This window comes from Setaria viridis, chromosome 3 (genome assembly GCF_005286985.2).
Source record: "Setaria viridis chromosome 3, Setaria_viridis_v4.0, whole genome shotgun sequence".
Lineage (NCBI taxonomy): Eukaryota > Viridiplantae > Streptophyta > Magnoliopsida > Poales > Poaceae > Setaria > Setaria viridis.
Genome location: NC_048265.2, coordinates 18,987,291 through 19,001,953, shown reverse-complemented (window position 1 = coordinate 19,001,953; position 14,663 = coordinate 18,987,291).

The window sequence follows — 14,663 nt, the reverse complement described above, 5'->3', positions numbered from 1 at the left end:
TTCACCCACATTTATCATACGTGCGTAGGTTCCATATGTTAACTCATACGAAGGGTGGTATGGTTCAATTCAAACGAGCCTATCATCCCGGTTGTTCGCCCATGTCTATTATACGTGCGCTGATTCCGCATCTCGAGTATGCGAAGGGTTATATGGTTCCATTCAAAGGGGACCTATTTCCACGGTTGTTGTGTTGTCCATGCAGCATTAAACGCATGGGTGCCGTTTCTATAGTGAACGGTAATGCTTGGGGACGCTTTCGTGGGTGCTGGCACGAAAGGTTCAGGTGGTTGTGTTTTCTGCAGGTACACTAACCACGTTCGCTTAGGGAAACGCTACTAGAAATCGACTAGCTACTATAGGGAGAGACATATTGGTTGCCTTGCCACCGACACTGACTGCGTAAGACCAAAAGTTTTTGGCAGTTGTTTTGGTTGAGAGAACGAGGTAGGTCGTGCATGCGTCATGAACTAAAATCTGTGAGATCACCTCCCTAAACCAACCTTGCCTTGGAAAAGCTCCTCTTCGCTTTAAGAATTTCTAGCTACCTTTCCAGCTTGCACTCTGGTCAAGTCCGAGTGCTTTTCCTGCCCGATCTGTTCTTCTTAGAGTTTCTATCCCACGCTTGTTTCGGTTCTTGCTTCCAGATGGCTGCTCCCGGACACGTGTTGTACGGCGCTGATGGCACTTCCCACTCTACGTGCCTACACTTTGAGGGTTTTCCTGCTATTTTGTGGGATACCTTAAGGTGGTTTGGGTACCAGTCCCCGTCTCTGTACGTGGGACGGGTGTACCAGGAGCACAGAGTGCAGAGATGCAACGTGCAGGTGGTTGTACCACCACCCCCTGTGCAGCCCGAGTGGCCCCCGCTCGAGGTCTTGACTTACGGTCACGCTCTGGAGGACACCTGGGAGTCGGCTGCCCTGCAGGCCCTCACCCAGTTTTGCCGGCTACACCCGCTTGAGGTCACTTTGGACCCAATCGGTTTGTTTCCCGCCAGGGATCGGTTGGACCCGGCTTGGCTTGACCGCGTCAACATCATGGAGGTGTTGGTAACCTCCCATTCGTTGGTCACCATCTCTACCACCACCAGGTGCATGTCAGCCCTGTACCGGCTGATTGAGCTTCAAGGCCGAGCTATGGCTGTCTTGGCTCGGATAGCCGTAGACACCCAAGGGCATTTCAACGCCGCCAAGAGCGACTTGGTGGAACGGTCATATTAGCTCATTCAGAGAGGCATACAGATCCATGACATGCAGGCCAGGATCTTTGAGCTCGAGGAAGAAGTGACAAACATGGAGGATGGCATGATCCAGCTTGCCGAAGAGAAGATGGAAGTTGAGATGGAGCTCACAGTTGTGAATGCTCATTTGGACAAGCACCACGCCGAGCTTGATGCTATCCATGCCCTGGAGATGCAGCTGGACGAATAAGGAGACCTTGCGGAGGTAGTGGGAGCGTCCAGTATGGACATTGAAGATGGCGACGCCCCTTCTCCAACTCGTAGTGTTCCCTCAATTGGCAATATAGATAACTTTTAGGTTGAAGACTGTAGGAATCTAATCTTCTGTTGTACTCCTCGGCAACCTAAGTTTTGGATAGTGATGTAATAGGTTAGCCTTGAGTTGAGTGTTCCCCCTGCATTGTGAGAACAGCAATGAAATGATCTTGGTGAAAGCAGTTCTTATTTTTCCTCCTCACTCTTGGCTTGACTTCTGACCCTTTGTGACACGCCTTGGATGCCAAGTTGTGTGAGTTTTGTGCTGTGACCACACACAAGTTTTCTATGGGTCTGACCCAAGCTTGGCCGACCCCGAGTAGTAAGGTCGGATGCGCTCGACCCCTTGAGGCAGGTCTCCGCCTCGCCCGGCCCCGGTTACACGGTATCGCTTCGCCCGACCCAAGTGCCTAAGGTCGGATATAGAGGAACCTCTGGGATACGTTTTGACTCGCCCGAGGTTGTATGCAGAACCGAGCTAGTTGCTAACTGAGATGGCAAGAAGAAGTGTATATCTCCTTAATGAGAAATGTGGTTGTGTTGCACTATCGGCAGGAGTCACATTTGAGGATTTAACGTATATGTTCCCGCATGTTTGGAATACTTCTGAGGTTATGGAATTAATGGAACGTTGACTCTTGCAGATGGCGCACCGCACCCGATCTGGCTCTGTGCCCAGTGGTAGCGAGCAGAGGCAGGATCTTACTCCGCCTTCGCCCCCACCTTCGCGGAAGCCATCTTAGCAGCTCAAACTAAGCTGCTAAGGCATATTGTCCAAGGACAGCAGCAGCAGCCCCATGGAGGGAGGGCTCATCAGCAACCTCAAGTTGCTCGTTATGAAGACTTCTTGAGCACGCAGCCCTCGACCTTCCCCAAGACTGAAGACCCGCTCGATGCCGACGCATGGGTTCGTACGATCGAATCCAAGTTTGAACTCCTCACCGCCCTGTGCCCTACTCAGAACAAAGCCCGGTTCGCAGCTCAACAGCTGCGTGGTTCCGCCCGACTTTGGTGGGATCACTACCATGCTATGCTGCCGACCGACTATGCTGTCAGTTGGAACGAGTTCAAGACCGCCTTCAGAGGGCATCACATTCTAGAAGGTCTTCTGGAACGCAAACTCAACGAGTTCTTGGCCCTCACCCAGGGAAGCTGTGATGTCCTACACTATGCACAGGCCTTCAACGACCTGTGTCGTTACGCCGGCTATCATGCGGATACCGATGAGAAGAAGAGGGATAGGTTCCGCAGAGGCTTGAGCCTGGAACTCAAGGAGAGATTGAATCCCATCAAGGTGGATACCTATAACGAGTTGGTGAATCTGGCCATCTCTCAGGAAGACTGCATGCAGGCTCTCAAGGCCGACCAGAAGCGGAAGGCCTCAGCGGCATTATCGAACCCACCCGCTCGAAGATTCAGGATGGTTCCCCCTCAGGTGCCCCACCAGCCACAATAATCAGGACGATGGATTACTCGCCCTCCACCACCAGCGGCACCTCGTTTCCCCATTTTCCAATCGCAGGCGCCCCGGCCGACCTTACCACCGCCACGCCCTATGAATGGCAACCGCTGTTTGGCCTGCGGAAATGAAGGGCACTTTGCCAAGGACTGCCCCAGGAACAAGAATCAGCAGCCTGGCCAGAACCCCACGGCCAACAGGGGAAGAAGGTCCAAGGTGCAGGTTCGCTAAGGACAGCTCAACTACACCAGCTTGACCAAGCTCCCCGAAGGTGCGCCAGTAATGACGGGTACCTTCCTTGTCCATAATCAAACTGTTGTTGTTTTGTTTGATTCGGGAGCCTCCCATAGCTTCATCGGGAGTAAGACTGGTGAGAGATGTAAGCTGAGTGTTGGTCATACTAAAGTATCATATGTGATATCCACTCCGGGAAGAAAGATAGCATCAGACAAGATCGTTAACTTTGTACCTATCCAGCTAGGCCAAACTCTTTTTAGGGAGAATCTCATCATCCTTTACCTAGAGGGAATAGATATCATCTTGGGGATGGATTGGATGACCCGACACCAAGTGGTTCTGGATGTAGCTGCCCGAGCTCTCCACATCAACTCACCCTTTTATGGCAGCTCTACCCTACGCTTGACCCACCCTGTCGGTGTTTTAGACCGGCAACCCGCCTAGGGGGTACCCTAGGTGGTCTTTTATGCGGTAAGGGTCGTCGAGAATCAAGGAATCAATGGTGACGCAAGGAACACGATTTAGACAGGTTCGAGCCACTAGATCGCGTAATACCCTACATCCTATGTGTTGGTTTGTATTTGATGAACTGGAGTTGTCCTCGTGTGTTGAGGTCTGTCCAGGTTGGGTGTTGAGAGGGGTCCCTGCCCGCCGTTATATACACGGGAGGGCAGGGTTACAAGTCTGAGTCCTAGTCGGGTATTATTACAGAGTTCTACTCGGTAATGGCCCGAGTAGTTTTCCATAAACATACTTGACTAGTCCGAGTAGGATACGCCCATCCTTGTTCTGATCTTGTCCGAGTATGTCCCTTGGTGGGCCGTCCAAGGCCTACTCGTGGACCTGGGGTGTATGCCCGACACACCCTGAGTACGCCACTCCTTGTGCGTACCCTGTATCAGAAGCTCGGATAGAAAACCTTCCTGTTGTCTGCGAGTACCCAGATGTGTTTCCCGATGACTTGCCCGGCATGCCGCCAGATAGGGATATCGAGTTTGCCATTGAACTGCAGCCAGGCACCACCCCGATATCGAAGAGACCTTATCGGATGCCACCCGCCGAGCTGGCCGAGTTGAAAACCCAACTACATGGTCTGTTGGAGAAAGGCTTTATCCGACCCAGTACTTCACCCTGGGGTTGCACAGCCCTGTTTGTAAAGAAGAAGGATGAAAGTCTACGCATGTGCGTGGACTACCGACCCCTCAATGCGGTGACTGTCAAGAACAAGTATCCACTTCCCCGCATTGATGTTCTGTTTGATCAATTAGCTGGAGCAAGAGTGTTTTCTAAGATTGATCTTCGTTCTGGTTACCACCAAATCAAGATCAAACCCTGTGACATTCCCAAAACTGCTTTTTCCACAAGATACGGACTCTACGAGTACCTGGTTATGTCCTTTGGACTCACCAATGCACCCGCCTATTTCATGTATCTCATGAATTCGGTTTTCATGCCCGAACTAGACAAGTTTGTTGTGGTGTTCATTGATAATATCCTGGTGTACTCAAAGAGCGAGGAAGAACATGCTGAGCATCTTCATGTGGTTCTTCAACGGTTGAGAGACCATCAGCTTTATACCAAGTTCTCCAAATGCGAATTCTGGTTAGAGAGTGTCAAGTTCTTGGGACACACCATCTCTCGGAATGGCATAGCAGTTGACCCCAGCAAGGTACAGGAAGTCATGGACTGGAAGCCACCCACTTCAGTTCACCAGATCCGAAGTTTTCTTGGACTAGCAGGCTACTATCGGCGTTTCATTCCGGATTTCTCCAAGATAGCTAAGACGATGACTGAACTGCTGAAGAAGGAAGTCAAATTTGTGTGGAGCAACAAATGTGAAGAAGCCTTCAACACCTTAAAACACTTGCTGACCTCAGCTTCGGTTTTGGCTCAACTCGACCCTTTCAGGTCGTTTGACATATACTACGACGCCTCTGGCACTAGACTTGGGTGTGTTCTTATGCAAGACAACCGAGTCATTGCCTATGCCTCGTGGGCGTTACAACCTCATGAGCTGAACTATTCGACCCATGATCTTGAGTTGGCAGCAGTGATTCATGCCTTAAAGATATGAAGACACTATCTGATGGGCACCCACTGCAACATCTATACCGATCACAAGAGCCTCAAGTACATCTTCACTCAAGCCGACCTTAACATGTGACAAAGAAGGTGGTTGGAGCTGATAAAGGATTATGATTTGGAAGTGCATTATCACCCGGGCAAAGCCAACGTGGTGGCAGATGCTCTTAGCCGCAAGACTCATTGCAATTGCTTGATAGCAACCAATTTCACAGAGACCCTGTGCCAGGAGATGGGAAAGCTCAGTTTGGAAATTATTTCCCATGGGACCCTCGGCCATATATCTCTTGAGTCTGTTTTGGAAGACCGAATTGGGTCAGCACAGTTAGAGGATGAGGAAGTAAGGCGAATCAAAAGGAAGATTTCATGGAAGGATGAAGGGTATAAGCAATTCCGACAGGATGAGAAAGGGAGAGTGTACTATGGAACTCGACTTGTCGTACCATCCGACCCCAATCTCAAGAAACAAATCTTAGATGAAACTCATCTCTCCAAGTTCTCAATCCACCCTAGCAGCAATAAGATGTATCATGATCTCCGTCAAACTTTCTGGTGGAGTGGAATGAAGCCAGAGATTGCACGATATGTTTCAGAATGTGACACCAGTCAACGTGTCAAAGCTAGCCATTTGAAGGTAGCAGGTACCCTACAACCCCTACCTATTCCCTCTTGGAAATGGGAAGACATCAGCATGGACTTCATTGTTGGACTGCCCCTTACATCGCAGCGACATGATTCCATCTGGGTTATTGTGGATCTTCTTACCAAGTCCGCCCACTTTCTTCCTGTTCACACCACCTACCTGACCAAGAAATATGCGGAGTTGTATCTTGACCGCATTGTTTCCCTGCACGGTGTGCCTAGGACAATCATATCTGATCGAGGAGCTCAGTTTGTAGCGTGTTTTTGGGAACAGCTACAAGCATCACTTGGCACCAAGCTCATTCGTAGCTCCACTTATCATCCTCAAACCGATGGTCAGACCGAAAGAGTAAATCAAATCCTTGAAGATATGTTAAGAGCTTGTGTTATTCATTATGACAAGAATTGGGATAAGTGCTTACCATTGGCAGAGTTTTCCTACAACAATATCTACCAGACTAGTTTGAAGATGGCACCGTTTGAAGCCCTATATGGTTAGAAATGTCGAACACCTTTGGAGAAAGACAGACCTATGGCCCTAACATAGTAGTTGAAGCAGAAGAGCAAGTGAAGATAATCCAAGCAAATCTGAAGGCCGCCCAATCTCGACAGAAGAGTTACTCCGATAGGAGAAGAAGACCCCTGCAATTTGACCTTGGTGATCACGTGTATCTTCGAGTCTCCCCAACCAAAGGAGTGCAACGGTTTGGAATAAAGGGAAAATTGGCTCCCCGTTACATTGGTCCCTATGAAATTGTGGAAATTTGTGGACTCGTTGCTTACCGGATCCAACTCCCAGAACAGCTCTCGACCATACATGATGTTTTCCATGTATCCCAACTGAGGAAGTGTGTCCAAGTTCCAACTGAGGTCTTGGAATAGGAGCAACTTCAATTTGAGTCCGACCTGACTTACATCGAGTACCCGGCCAAGGTCCTCGACCGAAAGGAGAGATGTACCCGACGGCAAAAAGTCAAAATGTACAAAATCCTGTGGAGCAACCACACAGAGGAAGAAGCAACCAGGGAAACAGAAGAGTTTTTGAACAAACACTTCCGAGGTTTTCTTTCCAACCAAGGAGGTAAGGACTGCACACCCCCACTGGTTGCCCCTACACCCGAATCTCGGGACGAGATTCTTTTTAAGGGGGGTAGGCTGTAACGACCTTGGTTAATCAGCCGAGTTAATCTTAATCCGAGTCCCAAACCCCACTGACTCAGCTCTTCCTGAGCATGAGAGCTCAAGTCCGGTTCTCGGCCCCGACCCCTGAGAACCCGACCAAAACCGCCGGTTCCTTCTAAGTCCCAAAGGCAGTGTTCCTTTCAATCTTGGAGCTGTGGAACAACCAAGACTGACTGGTGGACCCGCAATCTCTTCCCTCGGTTCTCTCGAGGCAGACGCGCCTGAGCAGCATGCGCCTGCTTCAGAGCTCCCTCGCCGCGCGGCTTGATCTCTACGATGCCCGCCGCTTCGCCCAGTCGCCGGCCGCGACAGGATGGATCAGCGCACCCTCCTCCCAAATCGCAGCGGGAGCCCCCTGCAACCCTTTCTACCTCGCCTCGTCTCGCTCGCATGCTCGTCGGCCGCGCCTAGGTGCCCTGTCGTCGCCGTGGCAGACCGCCTCGCGACCCGCGCCCATTATCTCGCCCGGATCCCCGGCTGCAAGACCCAATGCCTTCCGGTTTTTCTGCCTCTCCACAGTCGCGCCGCCCACGAACTCGCTCCACGACGATTTTGCCCTCGCCAACCCCGACTCCGGCCGCGACAGCTCCTTTTTCCGCCTCGCCAGTAATGAGCCCCGGCAAGCCGTTGTTTTGCGCTCGCCCGCACCGCCGCTCATCCTGTCACTTCGCCTGTTGTGACCTCGCTTACAGCGCCTTCCTTCCGGTCACACACCCGTCAAGTCACCGCCCACAATCCGCCGCTTGACGCGACCACACCACGCCCGCCTTCGCCAAATCTAAATCCCGGCAAAACCGCGCCTGCGCCGCCTTGTCTCCAGTACCCAATGGCCGAAGACCCTGTCTTCGAAGCTCTATTCCGCCGCCCATCGCCGCTCAATCGCCACCATGGCAGCGCACTCCATCCTTTTCTTCCCGATCTTCGTGCTGCTCAAACTCTCTCTCTCTTCCGCGCAGCTATAAGAAGAAGTATCGGAGTCCCACCGGAGTTTCCTTCGCCATTGCTGTTTCGCCGCCCCTACTCTGAGCGCACTTGAGCCCTGCTACTTGAACTCTTGAGAAGTTCCCCTCACCGCTCAAACCCGCTCCTCCCCAACCCATCAGCCGTCTGCTCCTCCGCGCTGTGCTAGAGCTCTCTTGTCGCCCACAAGAAGCTCCGCCGCCGCCGGAGCACCATCAAACATCGCCGCCGCCCAAGCCTAGTGCTTTAGTCTTCCGCCCAAGTCTGTTCCTTCCCAACCCCAAAGCTTCACCAAAAGACCTGAAGGTAAGCTGCCGACCCCTTTCCGGTTCACCCGACCCCTTTTTTTTCCGTCTCGCCTGACCCTGTCTGTTCGCCGACCCCTATCCGCCTCGCCCGAGGGCTCGGCTGTATCTTTTCCCTTGACCTGAGGGCATCTGGGTAAAATATCGGGGACTCCCCGGTGTTAAATCTGAGGACCCCAACACAGTTATTCCTCAAGTTTAAGGGTCAGATCACAAGTGTCTGAGCTTAAACTTGCAAGTATTGTTGAAATAACCGTCTAAACACTAACTCCTACATTTGCATTCGTATAGAGATACATCTCGCCGACGGCACCTACGAGCTACATCCGACGCCTGAAGACGGACCAGTAGCTGAGCTGCCGATCCCAGAAGCCAAAGCAGCCCCCGCTGAAGACCAGTTCCATTCCACTCCGCTTGAAGGCAAGCCCCGGAGCATGAACCCAACTTTCTAAACTTGCACATGCCTTCCTTCTCATGAATGTGCATTTACGTATAGGAGTTGTTTGCAACCATAGATGCATGACATAGTTCCCTTGATCTGAACACTAGTCTGTTGGGTCGAGTAGTTGCAATGCCTAAATTAGAATCAGTAAAAACCGAGTGATTTCCTGTCACTCGCGAGTTATAGGAGTTGGTTGTTCTTCTTCTATTTACAACTATAAGGACGATGGACGGGGCAGGGTCATGGTTAACTCTTTTGGTGGTCGGCTGATCGCCTCGTCTGTTTATTGAATCTGTTAAGGCCCGACAGTGGTGGTGTTCGTGATCAAGTGTTTGAAAGTACTAATCTCATACCTATTATGGGATGGGGAAGCCTAGTACCTGATTGAACCTGGACGTGAGCGGTCGTTCCACTATCTCTGGAACGAACTTCCCCTGCGGCCGCACGTGGTGGCAAGTCTGGTCACAGAACGGCAGAGGCCGGGTCTATGGAACCTTGCACCAAGGGAAGTGGACCCGACACCCGTTAGGGAATTGATGGGGAAGGCCGACACAGGAAGCGACCCTCGGTGGTGCGCGGATGTCCTGAGGTTAGGTTCACCATGCATGGTTAAAGAACTCGAATCGATTCGTTTGCCTCTCACAGTTTGAGACTGCTTGATCGCAATACTACACTGAGTAATGAAGGAGTCCGATGATGATATGGTCTCGATGATGAGCTTATATACATAATGTTGGATCTATGTTTGCTTAGTATAAGTTGCCAATGTATCCTGGTTGATGAACTTAGAATCTGAGCTAAAACTTGAAAATAAGGACCTAACATAGTGCTTTTGGCAAACAGAACCCCTCAGCCAAAGAGCCTTGCATGTCTAGAAGTGGTGGAGTAGTTCTTCCCACCGGTCGGTTAAGTCTTGTTGAGCTTAGAAGCTCAGCCTTGTTTGTGGCTTCTCTTTTCAAGTGAAGTTGCAATTTCAGAGCTTGCTGCTGGCACTTGGCCGCCCCAGCTCCCTCCGGGTTGGACGGTCGAGTGGGATCCTTCCTCGGATGGCGGGGAATGGGATCATTGATGTCCTGTCTGGCCTCACCCGGGACATCCGACCCCGACGATTAGCTTTCGCTATGCTTTTGCCTTCTACTGTTTTCTTTCGAACCTTGTAAAACTCTAATTTTTTTTAACCAGTGTGTAATGAATTGATTAAGCTAATTGTGGATGTGTTGTATTCTCTGGAACCACTAACCTTCGTGTGGGTTATGCTAACTCGGTCCTGTCAAGTGGTTAAATCGGACGAATTCCGACGGCACGTCGAGTTAACTCGATTAAGGCATGAGGATCGCGTGTTAAGCGACTTAACTGCGCTTTAGTTGAGTTAATACGAGGTGTTCCACCACACACCCCACCAACCCACACACACACACATTTAAACCCCTCTCCACCTGATCAACTCCCCCCTCCCCCCGCTTGGCTCCATTTCTACATTGCATTAATAAGAATTGAGCAGAGCATCCCATCCGATTCGGCTCCCCTTTTTTCCGTCCCAGCATCGGTGGTGTTGATCACGCTCGCCAATTGGTAGGCGCCGCTAGGGTTGTGCAGCGATGGAGAATCGGTCGAGGAGTGGGAGGCACTACCATGCGAGCGGCAGCGATGGAGAGGGTGGGAGCAGCACCAAGCGCCCGCGGTGGGTAGTGGAGGAGGAGAAGGTGAAGGAGGTGGACGGGAAGGATAAGAAGACAAGGGTGGTGGATGGTGTGGGATTTTGCTTCATTTGCAAGGACGGCGGCGACCTCTGCGTTTGTGACTTCAAGTTCGGCACCCGGCGGTGCTCCTCTCTTTACCTCGTCTCATGATCCCCTGCACCGCCGCTGGTTATGGAGAGGAGAGAGGGAAATGTTGGTTGGTGAGTCACGGAGCCAGTGGGAGTGAGGTTTGAACTAGAGTGTGTGTAGGCAAGGCGGTAAGGGCGGTTGGGGGATGAGCAAAGCCACATGCTTGGCGAAGCTGCAACAATTGGGAGGATGCCTGTATGATTGTGCGCACTCTTTAGCATTGCGGTAGCAGGGGCTAGTGCAGTGTTTCCTTAATAGTTGATGCAGGGACCAGGGTTCTGCAAACATCTGACCAATTATCAGTTCGTATGTACCTTGATTGGTGCCTGTTGATTTGTGATTGATTCGTCCTGTTTGCGGTGAGAACTGCAACTCTAGGTTGAAAACGGTATCGCTCTTGGTTGCTTTTCTTGCGGCACATGTTGTCAATTGCTCGACTCTTCTTCGCCCCAGCTTCGCGTCGCTTGAGCCAGGTGACTCGGGCGGCCACTGCACCTCCCCGCCGCTAGGCCCGCCTCCACCGCTCCTTGCCTTACTACCACCGGAGCCGCGAGCCAGAAGTCCAGCGAGCGGTGAGGAGGGTGGCGGCGAGGCCACCTCTGTCTCTCTCGAATCCCACTGTAACAACCTGGCCTAATTAAACCATGTTTAGTCTAAAGTAAGGTCATTGGAGCATAAGAGAACAATTGGCAACTGTGAAGGCAAGTAAAAAGACACTTTTGCCCTCACAAGCTAAACAACTGTTTATGCCATAACTCAATTTTTTCTTTAAGAACTTAAAAATCTCTCCAAGTAAGAGTTGTAGAACTCAACTTCCCTAACAACTATTATTTTTTGTGTTTTCTTTGAATCTGAGCAGAAGACCTTCAAAAACTCGAAATAAAATCTGCACCAATTTAAGAAAAACAGATAAAGACCCAACTTTGTAGCTCTTTATCTAAAATTTTCCAATATAAACTCAAGATGAACTCTATACAAAAGTTTTAGAGCTTTGAGCCCTTAACAACTTTGACTAAAGGAGTAAGGTCTAAATCCACACAGAAGGCTTTCAAAAACTAGGTCAAAGTTGACCAAATTGGTCAACTCGGCCCAAGACCTGCAAAACTAGGCTAAGTCTGGAATCAGTTCAAACACGCATCTTGGCATGAGCTTATCTCACAAATCTTGAACAGAACACCAGCAAAACCCTTTATAAAGTTTGAAAACTAAGTTCATACCACAACTTCATCAATTAAACCCTAGTCAAATTCACATAAGAAGCTTTTCAAAATTGAAGCTTAAGTCAGCCAAAATCTTGAAAACAGCCAAAAACCACTGAAATTCTCCCAAGTCTGGAAATCAGGTATTCCCTCAAACTTTGAAGCTGTTTATCTTCAAACCTGTTGCAAATTTGAACTCGGTTCAATTACAAGAATTGAACTTGAACTTGAGGACTACAACTTTTGTAAAGGAAGTTAATGTCGCGCAGTTCAAGAAGCTGAAGTTAATCACACTTAAGGACCGCCCCATCGCCAGATCCCATAGATCCCTCGCGCCAAGAATGAGCCAGAGCGTGCGTGAGCCGCGCTCCACTCGCCGCCCGTCCCGTGGCACAAGCTCACCGGTGTCATTCTATCGCCCCGTCCTCAGCCGCGACAAGTTGGGTCGACGCGCCGGCTGCCCAGTCGAGCGCGCGGTCGTCCTACCCGCTGCCTCACCTCGCCTTGCCTGAGGGCGCGCCCTGCCGTGGCTCTGCGCGCTTGTGCCCCCGCGACGCTGCCGCCTCCGCCAACCACCGTCCCGACCCTAATAGCTCCTCCCCGCCTCGCCAATGACGCGTCCCCGCAAAGCCGTTATTGCCGCACACGCTCACTTCGCCCCACACCTGCACGCCTTGCCTACAGCGCCCTCGCCTGCCGCGCCACCCTCCCTCCTCCGCGCCAATGGCGCCACCGCCATTAATGGCCGAAGCAGCACGCCGGCTCCCCTCCGGTACCATCCTCTGGCCCCGGAGCTTCGCCTCGCCTATATATGGCTCGCCAATCCCACCCGCTGGGCTAGCTCGCAAGTTTACCTCGATTTTTGTTTTGTTTTCGACAGAAAATATTCTGAATTTAAAAATACACCATAAATTGTACAAAAATTGGAAAAATGTCAAATCAATTTTGTTAGACTCAGTATGAAGTATAGTTTTTGATAAAAATACTTTTGGCACATGTATCTACTAGAATTAATGTTATATGTTTTAATCCTTATTTAAGCTATTTAAATCATAGTAAATCACAGAAAAATGCTAAAACGATGAATCCAACTCTCAAGTGTTTGTTTCAGAGGATGGAAGCTTATAAAAATAATTTGGAGCCTAGCTTAGATGTTTAAGTCTCTGTTTTAGTTTTATAATTGCAATCTAAGGGTGCTTTTGTCTTTTGGCATAATAATTCATCCAGAGGTGAGAAAAATGTGAAACCACTTCGAGTAAATCAGTGGTGAAGCCTAGTTCACAAGAAAAAATATGAAACCCTGTCTGAAGGTTCATGGAACCTACCTACCTTTTTAGAGAAAGATAAATAAGAGGAATATATGGAATATAGATGTCCTTCGTTAAAAATCCTAAAAAATTCACCAAAGACTTTGTTGCTTCTTTGTAACTTTCTATTAAAATTTCAGCAACAGACTCTTTGAATAACTTGAGTTAAAAATGATTAAGTACTTGTCACCTTGGGATGATGAAATAATTTTAATTATGTTTGTACTAATTCAATGCGCCCCAAATTTTTACAGTAACCTAATGATGTTATATCTGATCTACTGCTAAATTAGCAATGTTATACCCCACTGTTTGAAGACTGAAATAAAATTTGGAAGATGGACTTAATTAAATGGGAGAAAGAAACTTTAAGTAAGAGTAATGGTCTTTTTCGGAAGAGGTACAGAAAACATTCAGAAATAGGATAACTTTCTGATCTAAAGTTTAATAAATTTAAGTTATATATATGTACACAATCACCATCAAATCAACCCCGGGTTTTATACCACAACACACCTTACCTCATCAAGATAAAGAAAGTTTAGAACCTTGTTTAGGTGAATGTGGTCATAATGTAATTTACACTTCAGCAATAATTCATGTTTTGCATCCTGTATGAGAAAGCATGGAAGTTTGAACTTGATGTATTTGCATTTTGTGTAGAGTTGAACCTTGCTGATGGAACGTACGAGCTGCACCCGGCGCCAGAAGAAGAAGTCGTAGCGGATCTGCACCACGCCGGAGTCGAGCCCGTACCGGAGCAAGCCGAGGACCAGTTCGCTAACTCCCAGTGTGAAGGCAAGCCCTGAAGCATAGTTTCCTATTTTTAAATACTTGCAATACAATTAATTGCTTTGACTGCGCATTTACGTTTCGTGAGTTGATTGAAACCGTAGATGCATGAATTTAGTACTCTTGAGTTGAACACTAGTATATTAAGTCGAGTAGTTGCAATGCTTAATAAGACTAGGTAAAAGTCGAGTGATTGTCTGTCACTCGCGAGTTATAGGAGTTGAATGCCCTTTTCTTTTGCTGCAACTATAAGAACAACGGGCGGGGTAGGGCTCTGTGAACTGTTTTTGGTGGTCGATGGATTGCCCCGTTTGTCTACATGAAATTTGGACTAAGGTCGAGATGTGATGGTGTTTGTGATCAAGTGTTTGAAAGTACTAATCTCATACTTAGTATGGGATGGGGAAGCCTAGTACCTGATTGAACCGGGACATGAGCGGATCACCCCACTATCTCTGGAACGGAGTTCCCTTGCGGCCGCAAGTGGTGACAAGTGTGGTCATAGTACAGCAGAGACCGGGTCTATGGAGCCTGGTACCAAGGGAAGTGGGCCCGACACGGGTCTGGGAATTGATGGGGACGCCTGACAAATGAAGCAACCACTCGTGGTGCGTGGATGTCGTGGGATTAGGTCGCCATGCATGGTTAAGAAATTCGAATCGATTCGTCTGCCTCTGACAGTTTGGGACTACTTGATAGCTATGCTACACTAAGTAAAGAATGCAAGAT